The sequence below is a fragment of the Tribolium castaneum genome, chromosome 1 (genome assembly GCF_031307605.1).
Source record: "Tribolium castaneum strain GA2 chromosome 1, icTriCast1.1, whole genome shotgun sequence".
NCBI classification, from domain to species: Eukaryota; Metazoa; Arthropoda; class Insecta; order Coleoptera; family Tenebrionidae; genus Tribolium; species Tribolium castaneum.
The window spans coordinates 6,218,270-6,241,416 of record NC_087394.1 but is presented as its reverse complement, the minus strand read 5'-3'; the positions used below and the strand labels follow the sequence as shown (position 1 = coordinate 6,241,416).

At 29.3% G+C, this 23,147-nt stretch overlaps 2 long non-coding RNA genes across 3 annotated transcripts; both read right to left on the bottom strand.

Annotated features, from left to right (window-relative positions):
- Positions 1-11,711: 11,711 nt before the first annotated feature.
- Positions 11,712-13,337, bottom strand: LOC135266670 (uncharacterized). The gene is made up of 5 exons (XR_010334808.1): positions 12,791-13,337; positions 12,639-12,738; positions 12,481-12,591; positions 12,270-12,422; positions 11,712-12,223 (listed from the first exon to the last, which is right to left on the bottom strand). It is a non-coding gene; the product is annotated as an uncharacterized LOC135266670 (long non-coding RNA).
- Positions 13,338-19,316: 5,979 nt separating this feature from the next.
- On the bottom strand, positions 19,317-20,630 carry LOC135267211 (uncharacterized). Of its 2 annotated transcripts, XR_010335573.1 has the most exons (4): positions 20,535-20,630; positions 20,372-20,482; positions 20,164-20,316; positions 19,317-20,117 (listed from the first exon to the last, which is right to left on the bottom strand). It is a non-coding gene; the product is annotated as an uncharacterized LOC135267211 (long non-coding RNA). The 2 variants fall into 2 exon arrangements; XR_010335572.1 differs by having other exon boundaries at positions 19,317-20,316.
- Positions 20,631-23,147: the final 2,517 nt, after the last annotated feature.

The window sequence follows — 23,147 nt, the reverse complement described above, 5'->3', positions numbered from 1 at the left end:
GTATATTTGTTGAGATTATTTTCTGAACCAATTTTAAAAAAAGGCACCTAATTTGACATAATTGTTAAAAAATAACTTCATCATTTCCTCAATCTTACATGGACACCAATGAAGATGTTTAATACAGGGGAGCGTAAGTCACTATTACATTTTGAAAATGTTGCGTTTTAATTCAGTGGAAATTAAAATTAAAAACTAAATAAAAATATTTTAATCATTTTCTCTGAGAAATACGCTTGAATAACTGCGATTCTTTCTAAATTCTCGAAAACTGATTCCCTTTTGCGGTTAAAATATCTTTGAATTTCGAAAAAGATCTTTCTACATCACAGCTGGTTACAGGAGTAAATAAAAAGTTTGGTGCTAATGCAAAATATGTCGAAGGTGGTACATTATTCGCTATTTGTTTTAAAACTAGAAAATCGGGATTTCTAGTAACTGCGTCAATTTTTGCATTAAATTAATCTTGTAATGACCATTCTACAGATTTTAACTCTATCAACGTAAACTCAAATTTCTCAACTGTAATGGATAATTTTAAATTTTACGTTTCTAGAAAATGATCGTAGTTTGAATATTTGAAAAATTGTTTTCAATAAAATTAAGTTGAGAAACTAAATTTGTGGGTAAAACTAAAGTTTTACATTATTTAATGCTTTGTGCATCGTCGTTTAAAGCAATACACAAATTATTTTAATTGATTAAAATTTTTAGAAATTTGCTTCTAACCAAGTACCCCAGCGTGTAACTACAATTGTTGATTCGTCAGAAACGTTACGATTTGTATATTTTTTAAAAAGGACTTTAAAAAAGGATTATTTGGTTATCTACAAAATGTGCTCGAGGTGAAATCGCAGCGTATTTCCCTTTGAAACGTGGTGTGGTTGAAAACATTTCAAGGGCTAAAAATGGTAAATAATTAAAAAAATATTAATGTCACACCAAAGAATACTTTGAAATGAATTACAATTTCGTAATTTAGTTCTACTGGATCACTTTTATGCTTTTTGAATAAGTACATGAGATAAAAATGTTCTTTTGACTTTTTAGATATTATTAAAATTAACAGAGTTAGGGCGGTTAAAAGTAAAGGTATAATATTATTAGATAAGTGACATTAATTATTTTTTAATTATTTACGAATTACGACTTTTAGCTCTCAAAATGTTATCAAAGGCGATGAGCACGCTTCAGAGGGAAATACGGTTCGGTTTCACCTCAGGCACATTTTTCCGGTAATTTTAAATTGCAATAACTTGGTGAGTCTTACAGATAACGAAATGATTCTTGCACCAAAAATTTATTTCAGGTATTAGCTTTATTTCGTCTCGATTATGTGGAAGTCTATCTTTTAAATTAAAAAACTTTCTCGCATCTCGGAAATTTCACTACACAATTATGCAACGTTACAAGAAAATGTAATTGTTTTGGTTTCCTTTTATCAAAACTCAACCTTGTTAAACTACGTATGGTAGCGCTCAGCTCCGTTTGCGTGTGCGTCATCTGACATTTCTGTCACTACGTTTACATAGCAGGGGCATAGCGGTGACAAACTATCAAATATTTTTTGAGGTTACGAAGTGTTTAAATTATGAGTTGTTACAAAAAATACAGATTCACAAAACAAGAACTAATAAACGCAGAATCAAAAACCTAACGAAACGCAAATCACAAAACACAATAAACGAACAGAAAATACTTGCGATTAACACCGATAACACTTTCGACAACCATGCGATGACGTCTATAATTTACTGTCAATGTCAGTTTGACAAATTCGTGACACTTGATGGTGTTGTCGAAGTGCATATGTAAATTAATGTTCAAGGATACCACCCTTAGATATCCCTTAGTTGTTTAAATTTGCATTGTTTTTGATAATTTTTTTACAACTTTGTGTTGGTAATGAAAAAATGAAATTGATGACGCACACGCAAACCGAGCTGACCGCCACTATATAAATATGCATTTATTGAAAATTTGTTTGCAAAAAAAACGGAGTTTCTAGCTTTATCCAGAAGGAAGATATGAGTATGTAAACGCAAAATGTGTCCAATTTTAGGTGTTTGCAAATTTTTAGCTATAACGTTCTTTCAGCTCCTTCGCGAGGGTTGAAACAAAAAATTCTTTGACTAAACATTTTTTAATACTCTTTACTAACTTATATCAACAATGCAAGCTGTTCCACAACATTTCGATTTAAAGGTTTATCTGACTGCAAGCGCGCGCCCATGCACTAACCTTCGCCCATAAGATTTCCTCACACTGATAATAATACATCCCTTTGTATGTTAGAATAGGTAAAAGTAAATCAAACTACAAGAGAAAGTTGAAGTGCGTTTATTCTGGTGATTTAAGTGATACTACTTTTGCGAAGATTGAATAAAACCAGAGCATATGAGACGGAAATTCGTAACATCTGAAATAAAATTAAAGTGAAACATTTTAGAAGAGTTTAGAATATGATGTACCTATAAGCTGTTTCAAAACTATAAATTCGCCAACGTCGCATTTTACCAAATTAATAATGATATCTGACTGAAAGTATAAATTACATTAGTTATTATTTTTTTGAAGTACATAAATAATTTATAACAGCTAATAAAATGAAATGAGAAAAGGCGACGTTGGCGTTTTTATAGTTTTGAAACAGCCAATATACGCACTGAAACAAACAGTCTGTAATCTAAACAAATCCCCGCCAAAACAAGACTCTCATTTTTTGTGCAATTTACTAGAAACATCAAAAAAATTTGAATGTTTTCACGATTCCAAAGGTACCAAGGCGCTCCAACCAAAGAGTCAAACAAATCGCTGGTCTAAATTACAATTCATTAAAAATTAATAATTTTTTTAATTACAAACCGTTTCAATCACTTGTTGACCAGTCCAACACAACAGTGTTGTGATACACACAATACAAGCCACAAACATGAGTACTCGAATTTTCAAAATGTTGGTCATCGTGTCCGCAAACTACAACTTGTTTTTCAGATTTGTAAAACCATTTTCATTAAACTTACATTTAGAATGAATGCGAACGAACTGATGAGAAGTAAAACCCCCAGTACCAGAAAAGATGGCATTGCTGCCATTGTAATATTCACAATCATTTTCACCAACCTTTGGATAATTTATGTAAAAATAGTATCATGGAAATGAGAAATTTAATACTTTTTTAAAGCAATGTGCTGCGTGATGCAAAGTCGTAACGATTTTCCTATTTCTTGCTGATAGCGAATGTCATGTAAATGCTTCCATCCTTTAAAATCATTAATTATATTGCTTTCAAGCAGATACTCTTCAACGAGAATGAACTGTAACTGTGCTTCTAAAATCGTATAAACAAAACTAATCCACATTTTTACGGAATTATAATATATAAATGGAAATACACCAAAATAAAAGTGGTGGGGAACAAACGCCCAGTTGCCAAAATATTCCTCATAAATTTGAATACAAATGAAAAGCTCTCGCTGACTTCCAAAGTACGGAAGATTGATAGTTAATGTGCTTAAGATAAGCAGCAAAATAAACGATACACAGATATTTATAATCAAACATTTTTTTCTGAGCTTTGTCTGAGCATCTTTTGGTATCATACTAAGAGACCAACCAATTTCATCATAATACGTTATTGCTTCCAGAATATTTTTTTCCACGTAGAAAAAAAGAACTGCAGCATCTATCACCTAAAGAAACAAATAATCACGTAACGATTATCGAATAATTTCACTCACAAATATGTAACATAGCAACGTTGGGCTATACTGAATTAAAAGGCTTATGCTGAAATTTTTGCACAAGTAGTATATCTGTAAACAGAACGCGGACGAGTAAATTGCAATAATCAGGAAATCGCAAAATTTCGCTATTTTGTGATTTTTAATAAAAATCATCTTTCTCAGCATGATAAAAGGGTCTGAAAATTTAGACTAATTTAAGTCGTTAATTTAATTGTAGTGATTACCACTGAATTCAGGCATCATGCTCTGGGTTGAAAATGTTTCAACAAACTATAACTTATCGATATTTTTATGCACAAGTATCGATAAATAATTTTAAAACGTTTTACGAATAAAATATTTGAGATTAAATAAAACCCAATGAATCATTAATCTGTGACACAATAACGGTTGTTGATCTAGAAGAAAGTTTTAAAAATATGACCACGTCATTTTGACGTATTATTCAAGATGTATTTAATACGTAATTCGGAAACAAAATTAACTAGACGCCCTCTGGTGATGACTTTTGAACTATGTCGAAAACAGTAAAGAAATTTTCGTAATGCCACATTTAACTGACATTTAATGAATTGTTCAACAATTTTGCGTGTATAGTGTTAATTACTTACAATAGAAAGAATTACTTTAAAAGTACGTGGTGGTACATACTAGCGTTGACTTTGGTTCTGTAGTTTTTCGTGGTATAAAGTGTTTATTGTTGGAACTTGAAAGTGGATAAAAAGTGAAAAATATTTAAATTTTGATTACAAAGTGTTATCAAACAGTTGTCTAATTGAAGATTATAAGTAATGGATCACAGCGAACACAAAGTTTGGCTCAAGAAACCAATAAATTAGTGAAGTGTTATGAATTTTAGGTTAGAATTTTCCACTGAAAAAATCATGAAATGCTGCGGTAAATCTACAAAACTACAATAAAGATTAACATCTGCTGATACATTTAAACGTAAATTATGCCAAAAGGTAGGCTTTTCAATGTCTTTGTAATAATTTTCCAATAAAGAAAGTGAACCAAACAGTCATTCGTTATTCGTGTTTTCCTCGTCATCTCTCATTTGTCAACATAAGTTTCTTGCACCAAAGATACAATAGTCATTCCGCATAGGCAATGTAATAATTGTGAAGCCCCAAAATTCGTACAACACTCAAAATATCCGAATAAACATTTTCCCGCCATTTATGGTTACTGTTTTCGACCTAGCCCAGTGGCGCCCCCAACGGTAATTTTACTTCCGAATAAAGAATCAAGAAATATCAAGACAAGAATTGAATATTCAAGAGGTAGTCAAGTCAAGGAAAAATTTTCTTCTTATCTTGATAATAACAGAAAGTTAACACCGAATTTGAAATAAATGACTCGATCACATCTTGACTGAGTTGGCAAGGTACTCAAAAATACTGCTAGAACAGTATGGAAAAATAAATAAGACTTCAAAAAAACTCATTATTATTCCCAACATTATCGGAAGCCTAATTTAATCTCAATTTTTGGGGTTACTTTTTTATTTTAAAAAATTAGGCATTTCATATTGGTTCCCTTTGTTGTTTTGATTAGTTTGTGCCATAAAGCTTATAAACAACATTATACAGAGTTGGGCAAAAGTATGGAACCAAGTGTTTTGTGCTTAAACATCATATAGGTACTACTTAAAAATATGATCGTTTTTCAAAAATAAATTTTTGCGAAATTCTTTATTAAAACAAAATCAATTTTTAAATAACACTCCACTATGGCGATTATGCTTTAAAAATGACTTTTTTTCAATAATATTGTTTTTGAACCAGTGTTTTAAATAAATTATTAAAGTAAATAGTTACATTATTAAATAGATTATTAAAGTTTCTAGTTTTCAATTTATCAGAAGCTATATTACCAATTATTTTTATTAGTTAATTTAAAATAAAATGTCGTGTTTATTTAAATTATATTTCATAAAATAGATTATACAGTGATGACTAGTTAAGTGATTTTTTAAAAACTTTTTTTTTCTTTAGTAAGTGATTTCGTTAAGTTGTAGAACTTATAGAAGAAATATAGCAACTTCTAATTGTTATTATTGAGTCTCTAAAATGGTAAAAAGCATTTTGTCGGAATTTGAGCAATAAGAAAAAATATTTAAAAAATTCTCTTGCCCGCATCATTAAACGAAACATTAATTTTTAATCAACAATGCTTCGATTCCCTTTAATGTATGATTGTATTCTTAATTGTTGTTTCAAATGCAATGTGAATTATTTTCAAAAGATTTTCGATTCCCATAAAATTGTTTCAGTATTGAATAATTTCCAATTTTTGTCTCGCCTTTGTCAGTTCATACAGCTTGAATTTTCAAAGTTTAAATTAAAAAGTAAGTAAAACATGGAAGTTTTAGGAAAATACAATTCGTTACAATTTTATTTATTAGAGGTGGATAAGTGGTTTGTAGCCCACAATATATCCACCCTTTTTTCACCCAATTTTTTGCGTCTATCTGAGGGAAATTATAAATAATAAATAATACTTCAAAAAACTTCAGGTGCTTTATTTCTGGATGTTTTAAACAAGATTGCTTTTTTGTAAGTTGAACAAAACTAGTACATATGAAACGGTAAGTCGTACCACCTGAAATAAAAATTAGACTAAAAAAACAATACAAAGTGCTCACACAGCTAAAAATAATTCGTAATCTAAACGAATTCCGGCCAAAACCACGCTATCATTATTTGTACAATTTGTTAAAAACATCAAAAGAATTTTGGAGTTTTCACGATTCCAGAAGTAAAAAGGAGCTCCACCCAAGGACCAAAAAATTTTGCGCGTCTTAAATAAAAAAATCATCAAAAGTTAATTAAATATTCCTCTTTTTACAAACCACATTTATAAGGTGCTGACCAGTCCAACAAAATGTCATAGTGATAGCCACAGCACTAACGGCAAAAAAGAGAATCCGTATTTTTAAAATAGTGGACATATTGTGCGCAAACTACAGTTTATTTTTTACAAGTTTATTTTTAAAATTTTGCAATAAACTTACATTTATGATGAATGCGAACGAACTAATAAGAAGTAAAACACCAAGTATCAGAAAAAACGGCATACCTATCAGTACAAGATCCAGAGTCATTTTCATGAACCTATAAATAGTGTATTTTAAAAATAGTGATTCTATGAAATTAAACAATTTGAGACTTTTTTATAGCAATGTGGTGTGTAATACACAAACGTAACGATTTTCCTATTTTTTGTTGGTAACGAGTGTCCTGCAAATATCTCCACCCTTTCAAATCATCGGTTTGATATGTTTCAAACAAATATTCTTCAATAAGGAGGTATTGTAACTGTGCATGTAGCAATGCGTAAACAGAAGAGTAACAAACTCTAAAGAAATGATAATATAAAAATAGAGCTGCTGTGAAATACAAATGTTGAATGAAATGTTTACTGAATATATAACGTCAAATCTTGAAAATGGATTCCAAATTGATTGTATATATACTGATATGTCAAAAGCTTTAGATCACATTTCCATTGAGTTATTAATATCAAAATTAGATAATTTAGGTTTTGGGGATCCAGTCCTTAGTTGGATTTATTCTTTTTTATCTAATCGTGTACAGTATGTAACTATAAATGGTGTTAAGTCTCGCGCAATTCACCCATCCACAGGTGTGCCTCAGGGGTCACATCTAGGCCCTATTCTTTTTTCTCTATATATAAATGATGTCAAAACAGCGATCGAAAGCTCTGAAATCCTTCTTTTTGCCGACGATGTAAAGATTTTTAAAGTTATTATAAATCCAATCGACTGTGATATATTACAACGTGATTTAAATAGTTTTTGTATGTGGTGTAAAAAAAATTTTTAGAACTGAACATAAATAAATGTAAATCACTAAGATTTTCTAGAAAATTATATTACAATCTACCATCGTACTTTATATCAGGCAATCAACTTGAATGTGTCACTCATATTCGCGATTTAGGAGTTATTGTAGACAGCCAGTTAAGTTTTGATTATCACGTTAACCACATTTTGTCGAAAGCAAATAAAACATTAGGATTTATAATAAGACAGTGCTCTGATTTTTCAAGTTTGCGTGTTGTAATGTTATTATATAATTGTTATGTTCGTCCAATTTTGGAATACTGCACAATTATTTGGCAACCTTGTTATAATGTTCATATTAATCGAATTGAAAATGTTCAGAAAAAATTTGTTAAATTTGTATGTTACAAATTTAACATATTTTATGACAAAAATAATTATATAAACATTTTAAGTTATTTAGGACTATCCTTACTATCTTCTCGTAGAATATTTTATGACGCGTCGATCGTATATCGTATATTGTCTGGTAATGTAAATTGTAATCCTATTCTTCCGCTATTTTCAATAAATATACCCGTTTGTAACGTTAGAGAGCCTAGAATGCTTGTAGTGCCTTACCACCGTACCAATTATGGGAAAAATTCTGTATCTTCTAGGGTGTCTAAAATATGCAACGTACTTTCTGGTAAATTAGATTTTATAGGTTTACCTAAAAATAGATTTCTAAAAGATTTAAAAACTGTTATTGAACATAGTGAACTTAGCTCTTTTAATAATTAACACTTTATTTTATATTAACTGTATTGTACCTATCTGTGTTTGCACTGTTTGCACGAGTTTTAACAAGTTTTTATAATAGTATAAATAGTAACTGTTCACAAGTCATTTGCCGTCACATGTTTTATGTACTGTACGTCAACTGGCCAGAAGAGGGTTCATCAGTAGCGTGCAATAATGAATAATTTATTTGTTCGTCTAGGTTGGAGGACACTCGTTTTTTTAAACTGATCCTTATGGAAAATTTTCGGCTGATTTTGAATTCGAAGTTCAATTTTTTATTTGGAATTGTCTTTATTATGAAAAGACTTTTTTGTGAAAATTTTTGAAAAACTTAAAATTTGTCATTGGTGTTAACATCCTCATATGTTTCTTCTGGATAATGTTAAAAATTTATTTTTTTTGCAAAATATTTCTCAATGAATGTGGATTTTAACAAATAGACACAAGTTTTAGTTTAGACAAAAGGGAATGAAAAAATTGCATTTTTCTTGTAACGTTTCATATTTGTGTAATGAATTTTTTTTTATTTATTTTATTAATAATTCTTGATGCGTGAAATTCATTTATGTCTCAAGTAATAATTAGATTATTAATGTAATTAGACACATTAGTATATATCAAAAGATTAATTACCATTTGACTATCAGATTCTAGGCTAACAAATTTTCTTGTAATAAAATACTTTTTTTAAATCTCGATAAATACTTTAAATTTGCTATGCAAATCTTAGATCATTATATCATCTTATATCAAAATGAGTTATTAAACTATAAAACAATATATACAAATATTTATAATCAAACATTTTCTCCTAATCTGTATCTGAGTATCTTTTCGTGTTATACTAAGAAACTAACAAATTTTATCATAAAATGTTGTTGCTTCGAGAATATTGTGTCCCATGTAGAGAAAAAGAACTGCAGAAACAATCACCTAAAAATCAAATAATCACGTAAAAAGCCCAGTCAAATTATACAAAACGGTGTAGAAAATCCCTAGAGATTTGAATTTTTTTAAACGCTTTCTTTACACTTAGGTGAACATACTATAATATCAAAAGTTTTCGAAGGTGGGGGTGAGTTCGAGGTGAGGGAGAGACTTAAAGGTACCATATTTTGTCTTTTTTTGCATATATCTGGAAAACGATCACTCCTATCAGTTTTTATCTTGTTATCAATATTAAAGCTGATAAAATTTCCTATAAAATAGTCCCAGCAGGACTAACCGCAAGCTAGCTACTTGCTTCTGAATTTTGGAGTCTACATAACACTGCATTAAGAATCCCCAATTACAAGGAGTTTTTTGATTTGGAATTGCCTTCGTACGGAAAAAAAACGATTTTGTGTCAATTTTTGGAAAACTTAAAACTGATGATCAAAATTTTCAATTACATCGTCATATTTTCCTTCTGGATAAAGCTAGAAACCTCTTTATAAGCCAAAACATGCTGAATAAATGTAGTTTTTAACATAAATACACAACTTTTAGTTTTGAGAAAAAAAACTGAAAAAATTGGGCAAGATTACAAAAAGTACAAAAGGAATCCCGGCAATGCCACTTCAGGCGCATTTCACAGTAAATTTAAATTGCAATAACATGGTGATTGTTAAAGATATCGTAATGATTCTTGCAGCAAAAACTTATTTATTTCATCTCGATTATGTATATCTTTTAAGATTTTGCATTTATCAGCAATTTGCTCGAAAACTATAAGTCGGAGAACAATAATCTTTTTTGAAAAAAATAGATAATCTAAAGAGCTTTCCAACGATAATACACTTCATGGGGTTATCTCTGATAGTTCCGGAGCTATTGCTCGACAAATGTTCCGGGTACCCAAAATCGACAAAAACTGCGACGAAAATTGAAAAAATCAAATATCAAAAAATCGAATATATGGACTGTTTGTGGACTTTTAACAACTCTAGAGGGATGTAAAGGCATATAAAAGTCCATAAAAGTATACTAGAACGAGTTTAAAAAAAAAAAAATTTCACATTTTTGAAGGTAAGTAAGCGTAATATTACTCAGGAAATTTTAAGCAAAAAATTTTAAATTTTTAATTCTTGTGAAAAATTGATATAATATGTAAAATGAGCCATAGAATTCAATGGAACAAACCGCAATGCTCTACGACTTTTAGTTTTTTTTTATGAATTTTTTTAGTGAAAAACTTTGATCGCCTCTGTAGCCGGAACCGTTGCCCGGAGCGGCTCCGGGTTTAATCTAAAAAATAGAGAAAATTAAGCGCTATCAGATGGTTTTTTGTTCGTTGCTCTAAGTCTTACAGTTTCCGAGAAAAACGCAAAAAAAGGTTTCCATTTTCGCTTTTTTTCAATTTTCAACCGCCAATTACGGCCAAACTATTAGAGTTATCGAAAAACGGAAAAATCGAGGACAACCGGAATAAAAAGCTCTACAAAATGGCATAGGACTTAAGGCGATATCTCGCAAATAAAATTTCAATTTTCAAACGCCGATTACGGCCAAACTAAATAAGCTAGGAGAAAACGCTTTTTTAGATCGGAAAGAGCACATCAAAATCTATAAGATAGCATCGGTTTTATTTGATTTACAAATCAAACAAGCTTTGGTATTTTATTCTATTACGCTGATTTTCTATATTGGAATTAAAAAGAAAAAAATGTTTTTTTTGACATCTGATGGAGTTGCTTTTCATAAAGCTTCTCTCAGAACACCAATCAAGACTCTACTTATTTTTACAAACACCTACCACAATAAAAATAAACAAAACCCAAAAAAAAACTTCAAATGTCTTTTTGGTTGTGACAGAAAAAACTATAGAATATACTAAACGGAAATATTAGAGTAAAAAGTCACAAATCACGAAAGAAACACAATCGGAAGGTAAAACATTTATTTATTTTTCAACATTAACATTTTATTATACCTTAGCAATTCACCAAGTATTTTTTACCTAAAAGTTCTGGTGCAATAAATTACAAATTGGTACCACACGTATGATACAGATTTGATAACACCGAATAGATAGTTGCAGGATGTAATATAGCAATATAATAATAGCAATTTCGATCAAATGTGGTGATTTTTCAGCCAGTTTTTGCAAATTTTTTCGAGAGAGAAAACTTAGTGTATTAACTGTTCGAAAACAGCAAACATGACTTTTTATTTCACCTTAAATGTGTTTATTCTTTGGTTTCTGGCTGAAAGGTGTGCTCAAACACTCAAAAAAGCAAAAATTATGAACTGATAGACTTAACATTGTGCTTTTTCGGTTTTCTCTACCGAAATCTCCCAAAAAAGACGAGTTTAATCACACTTTTGGCCAAAATTTGTTTTGAAAAGTGTCTCTTTAATGAGTTTCTTGTACAACACGAGCTAAATTAAATCAATTTCGATCTAATTTCATCATTTTTCAGCGGTAAGGACAACACCGTTTTTATATAATGCCTCATAATAACAAAATTTTGTCTTTTTTTATGCAAATTCGTAGAAAAATGAAGTAAAGCGAGTAAAATATCACTAATTTCGACTTATTTTTGTGAATTTTAGACGTTTTTTGACCAAATCTTAAAAAATAAATGAGTGGCTGTTTCAAAAACAAGCTAAAATACTTAACATCAAGATTGAAAATTGTTTACAAACTTGAAAAAAGTAGGAATAACTCCTTTTTCGACCAAATTTTGTCAATATTCGGCTTATTCTTGACAAAATTTCGCTCAAAAACAAACGAAATCGACTGTAATGGCAAAGTAACATCAGTTTCATTTTATTCAAACAAGAGTTTGAAGTTCAAAGAGTTGTTTAAAACAAAGAAAGTGGTTTATTTTTGGTTGTTTTAAACGATTCCACTTCTGTGAAGTTTGTACAAAACTAGAGTATATGTAACGGTAAGTCGTACGAGCTGGAAAAAAACTGAAGTAAAAAATCACAAGTCAATCTGCTCGCACCGAAAGAAAAAATGCATAGTTTATACAAATTCCAGCCAAAACAACGCTTTCATTTTTGGTACAATTGGTTAGAAACATCAGAAGAATTTTCCTGTTATCACGATTCCAAAAGTACCAAGGAGCTCCGCCCAAAGACAAAAAGATTTCGCTTGTCTGAAATGAACTCAAATCCTCAATTTTTTTTATTAATATTATTACTCTTTTCACAAACCAAATTTATGAGTTGCTGACCAGTCCAACACAACACCATTGTGATACACACACTAGAAGTGGCAAATATAAGCATTCGTATTTTTAAAATGTTACTCATGGTGTCCGCAAACTACAAACTTATATTTTAACAGACTGTACTATTTTTAATCAACTTACATTTGTGATAAATGCGAATGAACTGATAAGAAGTAAAACCCCAAACACCAGAAAAAACGGGATTCCTATCAATACAAAGTCCAGACTCATTTTCATGAACCTATAATTAGTTTTTAAAAAAATAGTGATTTCATAGAAATGTTCAGAGAGACTTTTTTAAAGCAATGTGGTTTTCAATGCACAAGCGTAACGATTTTCCAATTCCTTGTTGGTAGTGAGCGTCCTGCAAATATTTCCAACCTTTCAAATCATCAGTTTGAAATGTTTCAAACAAATACGCTCCAATAAGAAAGTACTGAACCTGCGCGTCTAGAATTGTATAAACAAAAAGGAAAGAACTACTAAAGAAATGATAATAAAGAAATGGCGAGGCTGCGAAATACAAATAATAAGGAATAAAGGACCATTCCCCAAAATATTTTTCAAAAACTTCAACACAAATGAAAAAGTCTCTCTGACTTCCAAAACATGGAAAATTGATAATAACTGTAATTAAGAAAAGTAGCAGACTGCATGATATCCAGTGATTTATGAACTGACATTTTCGAGTAAGTTTAGTTTGAGCATTTTTTCCCACACAATTCAGTGGCCAAAAAATTTTACGATTTACCATATGCAGTTCGAAAATTTCCTTTTCCCAAGCCACAGAAATAACCGATGTGACAATTACCTTGAAAAAATCGACACTTTGACGATAACAGTTTTATTTCACTTACCAAGAGAGAAAATACCAATACTGGGCCATATCTAATTACAAGGCTTAAATTGAAATGCTGATACATGTAGTACATGTTTAAACACTGAGCGAGTGAGTACAATACGATAAGCAAAAAATCACAAAATCTGGCTAGTTTGCAATGTTTGCTTTCAATGAAAATAAGTTTTCTCAGCAAGGTAAAAGGGGCTGAAAATTTGTCAATTATTATTTTAATAATAATCTAATTCCAGTTTTTACCATAACTGAGTTTATTCGTCATGATGTGTGGGTACTGAAAACAAACTCTTCACTAAATTGTGAATTGAAATATTTTCTTTCATAATTTAATATCGATGAGCAATTGAAGAACGTCCTATGAATAAAATATTTGAGTCTCAACAAAACTTACTGAACGATTAATACCTAACATTATTTCAAGGTGAGGCAGTTTCCCATTTACCACAAACTAAAATTATTAAGATAAATGTGGTTGAATGTAACACAATAAACAATAATGACAGATTTTTGAAAACACACAAATTTAGAACAAGCAAAAAAACAATAATTTAAAAAAGTTCAATTCCTAAGCTGTTTGCACAAGCTTCAACAACTGTTGGTAACTGATTCTAAAAATTTTTTTTTGACTTCTCGAGTTCCTTTTAATAAAGACTTTTTCAATTTCCCATGGGTGTACAAACAACAAGTTAGAAAAATAAACAAACCACTTTTTTTCGGATATTCATCACTAGTGCTTGAATAAAAAATAAAGGCCAAAACAATTTCTTCTTTTTTTTCTGGCAAATCATATTATTTTTGAAAAGTTTCTGGAATAAAGGTTAGGACGTTTACCTGGTTCTTTCATAAAAATTTAAACAAAATATTCAATTTATACAGAAATGAGTTACTTTGGCTTGTTTCGTTTAACAATTTCGTTTTTTTTATTACTGGTTTTGTATATTTGATAATAGTAAATTATATTACCAAATCGCCAAATAAGCCAGTTTGTTATTAGACCAAAATTATCTTATTTCAAAGATTCTTTGTTGATTCAAAAAATCACAAAATAAGCTCAAATAAATTTGTATTTTCTATGTAGTGTCCTAGACTTAACTTATTTTTAACAAGGATTGCTGTCCTTAATAAAAAATTGCTCAATTTATGCAAAAATAATAAATTATATCTTGATTCGTTTAATCTGTTTTTTTTAAGAATTTTGGAAAACTTTAATTCCATTGAATTAAACTAGAGTTTCTAGATATTATTTTGAATGTTTTATTTGTTTTGACGTTACTCGAACCATTTTTGGTTTATTGTGTAAAATAAAACAGGCACCCAGGAGTGAAACCAGACTGAAAAACTATACAGGGTGCTCAAAAACTGGCGCACCAACTCAGTGGTACGTTATTGAGAAGCCAGTGCAGATTACGGGAAAAATGTTGAAAAAATTCCTAAAGTCATTTTAAAAAATCTGGAGCTACAAACTTATTGTGTTAACTTCTTTAGTTTTCATTATTTTTTTATGTTTTTATGTTTCATACAAGGTAATCGTTCCGTAACAAAACGATGAATAATTATTTTTAAATTTACTATCACATTGTAGCAGTTTTTTTAATTTAAAAAAATTAAAATTCATCAAAAAAATCACAATGTGTAGATGTGCCAACACTGGGAATTATTTCCTAGGAAACCGTTTCAAAAATAATTTATTTTTATTCGGAAATAAAATTAACTAGACGCCCTCTGGTGATGACTTTTGAACTATGTCGAAAACAGTAAAGAAATTTTCGTAATGCCACATTTAACTGACATTTAATGAATTGTTCAACAATTTTGTGTGTATAGTGTTAATTACTTACAATAGAAAGAATTACTTTAAAAGTACGTGGTGGTAAATCCTAACGTTGACTTTGGTTCTGTAGTTTTTCGTGGTATAAAGTGTTTATTGTTGGAACTTGAAAGTGGATAAAAAGTGAAAAATATTTAAATTTTGATTACAAAGTGTTATCAAACAGTTGTCTAATTAAAGATTATAAGTAATGGATCACAGCGAACACAAAGTTTGGCTCAAAAAACCAATTAATTAGTGAAGTGTAATGAATTTTAGGTTAGAAATTTCCACTGAAAAAATCATGAAATGCTGCGGTAAATCTACAAAACTACAATAAAGATTAACAACTGCTGATATATTTAAACGTAAATTATGCCAAAAGGTAGGCTTTTCAATGTCTTTGTAATAATTTTCCAATAAAGAAAGTGAACCAAACAGTCATTCGTTATTCGTGTTTTACTCGTCATCTCTCATTTATCTACATAAGTGTCTTGCATCAAAGATGCAATAATTATTCCGCATAGGCAATGCAATAATTGTGAAGCCTCAAAATTCGCACAACGCTCAAAATATCCGAATAAACATTTTCCCGCCATTTATGGTTACTGTTTTCGACCTAGCTCAGTGGCGCCCCCAACGGTAATTTTACTTCCGAATAGTTGCTCAAATTCTATTGCGATCATGACTGTTAGACAACGTTGCCACATATCATTTATCTAAAATCCGTTATTTATCAATAACTTTAATACAAAGAATTTTTTTACTATTTTTACCTTTATATGTAACCAGTTCTCTACCACACACCATTGAGTTGGTGCGCAATTTTTTGAGCACGCTGTAGAACTTACGGAACAAAAAAATATTAGAGTAGAAAAACACATAGCAAGAAGCATTTCATTATCTAAGCAAATTAGTTCTACTGTTACTTTTACTACTGTTACTACTGTTATTTTTATTGAAAAAAAGCAGAACTGGAACGGAAAATATTTATTTATCTACCAACACTAACATTTTACTACGAGTAATAATCTATTTTTTCCGAATAACCCATTAAGTCGTTTCACTTTCAAGTAATTTGGCTGAATGATCAGCTAGACCGTTATCGACAACTTGGCCCTTGATTATTTTTACGTGTTTATTTACTAAGATGTTATCGAGTAATGCGTTCTGTCTAGTTGATTCTTTTATGTTAAAAGTATTAACAATATTAAAAAAAATCTTGTTTTACCAATAAACTGGGCCATCTTGCAGTGTCTTGAAAAATAGTCACTATTTAACTAAAAATGTCGACTCTCAAGCCCCCATTTACTTTAAGTACAAATACCAACAAGTCATTAAAAAATTTCCTGAGAATAAAATGCTTAAGATTAGAGTCATCAAGGCTAAAAGAGACTATCCAAGCTAAGACGCTGTCGCCAATCAAAATAACTGCTATCAATTTAACTTGTTTATTTTTCTAACGATCAAGATATTTATTCCATTTCAAAGCAAATAAAATGAATTTATCGTTTTATTTAAGTCTGGAAGGAATTACTTCTAAAAAAATTGTCGGAAAACCAACAGACCAACAGAAAACCATTCTGTAGAAAAAATATTCTGGCCTTTTATCTATATCATTTTTGGTACAATTTGATGTTTACGTTTAAGCCTAAAAACAATTAACCCACTAAAAAATATTAAAAACAAAATGAATTTATAAATTTAGAAGCATCAAAATATCGTCACCTTAATAATATAACCTCTTAACTCAAAAATCACAAAATTTATAGAAATTTCATGTAAAATTTTTGATTTTCGAGTTCCGAGGTTTGATAATTTTGTGATTTTTGAGTTAAGAAGTTTGATAATTAAGGTGACGATGTGTACCCATTTTTTCAAAAAAAAGGACACAGGAACCGGACCGAGGTTTGATAATTATGATGAAAGAAAAATTATGGAACTACATAACATACAAACCGAAATAAAACAAAAGTCACAAGTCAAGACACATTTTGTTATCTAAACAAAATATTTTTAGTGTTATTTTTATTGACAAGAAACAGAACGAAAAAATTAAACATTTATTTATTTTTCCAAATAAATTTACTGAAACAAACTAACTGAATTAAGAATTTTAATAAATAACCCGGCGCATCCACCATTTTTCTATTGATAATATTTTTTTAAAATAAGTTTTCCAGTAGTAGTGCTGTAAAAAGGCTGGTATAACAGGCAAAATTAGCCACAGAATTCACCAAAACAAACCGTTCTGTTCTACTTTTAGTTTTTGACTTATGATTATGAACTAATTAGCAATCACCAAGAATCATCAATTAGTGTTTTAATATTTTTAATATTAATTGTAAAATCAGTAACTCGACTTACTTAATTGTGATCTTAAAAGATTGCTAGTTTTTAAAAAATTGTTTTCACTAATATCTTTGTTGCAATTATTTATATTTAAAATATTTTTATATACTTTTGATAAAAAATATCTTTAAAAAATTTGAAACTAGTTGGCCATGGAAAAATTATTTTACATAAAAAGACACTTTATATAATCAAAAATATTTTCCTGAAATAAATAACGTCTATAAAATATAAAAAGTCTAACTTTACTAATAAGTGACCCACAGAAGACGAGAGCTGAGTTGGGCCACCCTGTATATGTCTAGATAATTCGCAACTATCGTTTTTGAAATGAAAACCGACTGAAATTTATGGGTGTTCGTGCAAAATATATTTTTTATATCATTTCAGAACGATTTACTTTTTATAGTCTGTACTATATCTGTACGTAACTAAAGTTTTTTTTTCCTATAATAGCAGATGTTAAACTATTTCTTTATATTTTTTTTGAATAGATAAAAGCATTTTAACCGCAAAGATAGATACTTAAATTTATAAATTCCAAGATATTACTTTTGAAGACTTAAAAATAACTTTTTTCTCTTAAAAACCTGGAGTCTTGCTATAGAAAAAAAAATGTTTATCTACTCGTAAAATTACTCCATTTGTATTTTCTTCCGAAGATGAATTACCTTTATATTCGTTCATCCTGTGTATCAATAATACTTTACTGCACTTGGATTTTCAAAATGTTTATTAATAACTGCTGAAAATTTTTACAGAGATCGCTGTAACTAACCCTTGCTGCTCTTTACAAACCAATTAAATATTAAAAAATACGAATACATATGTATAACTATAATGTTTTAATCGATAAGTCGTTGCTTCAAAATTGTTTACTTTGTATATTATTTCCACGTAAATAAAAATAAAAGTCGTAAAACTAATACAGTTTTTTGCACAAAGCTTTTTAAATTCTAGGAATGGAAAAAATGTAGTCACTCGTTAAAATCTACTTGTAATTTTATGAAACTGGCCCCGGAAAGTATGTTTTAACATCAATCAGAGAAAGTCTTGGAAAATTTATAAACTATCCAAGTATTTTAACTGTCAAGTAAATTAACCAAGATTCTAGCTAGATTACAAACCAGCCAAGTTTACAAAGTAAATAAACAACAGAAATATAGTTTTATGTTTTATTTCAAGTTGTCTCAAGTGATACACATTTTTAAAAAAATTAAATATTTCAGAAACTAAACAAAATCAACCAATAAAACTTTGGGTCAAAATCATTACATGACGATAAAAGGATCTGAAACGTGTTGTTTTATTAATTTTTTTTAACTCATAGATAGCACCTTTAAAGCCGGCCATTCTGTTAAATGGTTGTTAACAATTTCACAAATACTGAAAACTCATTACAGATATCGGAGTTCTAAAAATTAAATATTTATAAGTGGTCGTTAATGACCGTAAACTCTTGTAAATGCTCATCTAAGGAGATTAATTATTTATCTGTATAGAATGCTTTAAAGAAAAACTAGTGACACATTTTCAAGTCCGTTTTTTTGATATTATAATTTTAGTCAAAACCGCATCCCGCTATGGTCTTTTGTTTTCGACTTATAAAGGAATTAGTTCTATTAGCTGTTTCAAATCTATAAAAACGCCAACGTCGCATTTTTATATTTTTGAAACAACTAATAGAAAAAAATTCTTCGACAAAAGTATGTAATAGTAAAACACTTTTGCCTGCTTACTTCACAAAATACAAAAATAATAATTAATACAATTAAAAATGTGTAGAAAGAATTTTTTGAATTTTTTTTTTGTTTTCAAGATATACCAAAAATTAACGGTACTCCGATTTTTGTGCTTAAAAATTTGTTCTAAACTTGAATCTAATTCAATAAATAATATAGTGTGTTTAAATCGGGCTCATAATAAAGATTTTTCGAAGCCGATCAAAAAAAAAATCAAAAAAAAAATTTCTCAAAAACTAAGAAAAATCAAAAACTTTGCTCTAAAAATGGATTCTAATTTAATAAGTAATATTGCTTTTAAACCGAGCTAATGATGATAAGTTTTCGAAGCTGACACGAAAAAACAAAAAAATTATAGTTCAAAAACTAAAAGAAAATAAAAACTTGGCTTTAAGAATGAATTCTAATTCAATAAAGTAAAGATTTTTCTAACGCCGATCAGAAAAAGAATAAAATAATAAATAAAAAAATATATCAAAAAGTTTTCTTCCTTATTTTTTGATCTACTAGTTACGCTTTTTATCCGAAAGTAAATATTTAAGCAAAAAACACTTGGTTCAAATAGCTTTTGTCAAATCCTGTAACAGGTACTTAATTAATTTATTAATAATAATTAGTAGTTATTAATATTAATTAATTAATGACTAAGTAAAGTAAATTAATTGGTGAATAAGTTAAACATTATAGGTTGTTAAATTAACAAAACTATAGGCAGAGATCGCAGCGATTTCAGAATTTTTCTACAATTTCTTATTCTAATAAATACCAATTAATAGCAAAAACTGCTATTTTTAGTAGTCTGAATCACTACTTTTACGAATATTGTACAAAACAAGGGCATATGAAATAGTAGTGTTGGCGATCTGTAACAAAAACTAGAAAAAATCACATTTCGTAAGATGTACACACCGAAACAAACTGTGGGTAATTTAAACAAAACCCAGCCAGAGCAATACTATCATTGTTAGTGCAATTTGTCATAAATGTGAGAAGAATTTTAATGTTCTCAAGATTCCAGTAGTACCAAGGAGCTCCACCCAAAGTAAAAAAAATATTGCTCGTCTAAAATTAAACAAAACTGGTATTAAAAAAATTAAACCATTATTTTTTAACAAACCACGTCTATTAGTTGTTGGCCACTCCTGCAAAACAGCACAGTGATAAGAACAATCCATCCAGCCCACATAAATATTCGCAATTTCAAAATATTGTCCATGGTGTCCCAAAACTACAACTATGTACTTTAGTACCAGATTTGGTGAGTGTTTTAATGAAATTACATTCATGATGAACGTCAAACAACTGATCAGATTGGCTAAGCCTACTACTGCGAGGAATGGCAGACAAATTACTGAAATTTCAAGCATCATTTCGATAACTCTATAAATAATTATTTAGAATTATTGATTTTTAATTTACGTAGTTCAACACTTTTTCAAAGCAACATGATGTTCGATACAAAGACGCAAGGATTTTCCTGTTTTTCGCTGATACCCAGTGTCTTGTAAATACTGCCAACTTTTTGAAGAATCAGTTTCATAAATTTCACACAAATATTCCTCAATAATGTTAAATTGAAGCTGTACTTCAAGGATTCCGTAAATGCAAGCAAAAGATAACCTAACGCCGTGATAACTCAAAAAAATCGCAAATGTAAAGTACAAACGATTCAACATCTCCGACCATTTGCCAAAATACTCCTCAATAACTTGAATACTAATGAAAAGCTCTCGCTGGCTGCCAAAGACAGGCAAGTTAACAAGCAGAGTGATTATTAAAAAGAGCATAATGGCGTATACACTGATATTTATCATTTTGCATTTTTTCTCGAGCTTCATTTCAGCGTCTTTGCCCACAATATTCAAAGACCAACCGACCCCATCTAAAATTTTGAGCGTTTTTCGAATTTTTTCCTCCACAACCAAACCAAGGACGGCCACGACCAGTATCTTAAAAAAAATATCACACCGACAAAACCAAAACTGTAAGGCTTACGTATGAAAAAAGCGCCGTCATGAATCCATATTTGATTAAAAGATTCAAGTCGAAATTTTTGATCATGTAGTAAAGTTGGAGACAATGAACGAGTAAATAAATCATAAAAAGAAAAACGTAGCAAACTTTTACTATTTTATAATTGATGATGTCTAGAAATATTGTTCTCATGACGATAAAAGGATCTGAAACGTGTTGTTTTATTAACTTTGTTTTAACTCACAGATAGCACCTTTAAAGCCGGCCATTCTGTTAAATGGTGATTCACAATTTCACAAATACTGAAAACTCATTACAGATATCGGTGTTCTAACAATTAAATATTTATAAATGGTCGTTAATGACCGTAAACTCTTGTAAATGCTCATCTAAAGAGATTAATTATTTATCTGTACAGGGTGCTTTAAAGAAAAAAGAATGACACATTTTTAAGTCCGTTTTTTTGATAATATAATTTTGGCCAAAACCGCATCCCGCTATAGTCTTTTGTTTTTGACTTATAAATAAAAGTTGACATTTTAATGAAATTAAAAAAAAATAATCATATCTTCCTTATTATAAAAGATACACATTTGAAACAAGGACATTGTAGAGGCACTTTTTTTACAGAGAACTTAATAATGTTATTACTAGTTGCAGGAATAACATCTAATTTTAATTTTTTTAATAGGAATCATAGGCGGCTGTGATATTTTCAAAAAGCTTATTTTTTTCTGAACTGAAAATAATATAAATACAGTTTGATATTTTTATATACTTTTGGTAAAAAATATATTTAAAAATTTGAAAGTAGTTGGCCATGAAAAAATTATTTCACATAAAAGGACACTTTATATAATCAAAAATATTTTCCTGAAATACGTCCTACAAATAACGTCTGCAAAATATAAAAAGTCTAACTATACTAATAACTAAGCTACAGAAGACGAGAGCTGAGCTGGGCCACCCTGTATATGTCTACATAATTCGCAACTATCGTTTTTGAAATGAAAACCGACTGAAATTTATGGGTGTTCGTGCAAAATATATTTTTTATATCATTTCAGAACGATTTACTTTTTATAGTCTGTACTATATCTGTACGTAACTAAAACATTTTTTTCCTATAATAGCAGATGTTAAACTATTTCTTTATATTTTTTTTTGAATAGATAAAAGCATTTTAACCGCAAAGATAGATACTTAAATTTATAAATTCCAAGATATTAATTTTGAAGACTTAAAAATAACTTTTTTCTCTTAAAAACCTGGAGTCTTGCTATAGAAAAAAAATGTTTATCTACTCGTGAAATTACTCCATTTGTATTTTCTACCGAAGATGAATTACCTTTATATTCGTTCATCCTGTGTATCAATAATACTTTACTGCACTTGGATTTTCAAAATGTTTATTAATAACTGCTGAAAATTTTTACAGGGATCGCTGTAACTAACCCTTGCTGCCCTTTAAAAACCAATTAAATATTAAAAAATACGAATACATTTTGTATAACTATAACGTTTTAATCGATAAGCCTTGCTCCAAAATTGTTTACTTTGTATATTATTTCCACGTAAATAGAAATAAAAGTCGTAAAACTAATACAGTTTTTTGCACAAAGTTTTTTAAATTCTAGGAATGGAAAAAATGTAGTCACTCGTTAAAATCTACTTGTAATTTTAATGAAACTGTCCCCGGAAAGTATGTTTTAACATCAACCAGAGAAAGTCTTGGAAAATTTATAAACTATCCAAGTATTTTAACTGTCAAGTAAATTAGCCAAGATTCTAGCTAGATTACAAACCAGCCAAGTTTACAAAGTAAATAAACAACAAAAATATAGTTTTATGTTTTATTTCAAGTTGTCTCAAGTGATACACATTTTTAAAAAATTTAAATATTTCAGAAACTTAACAAA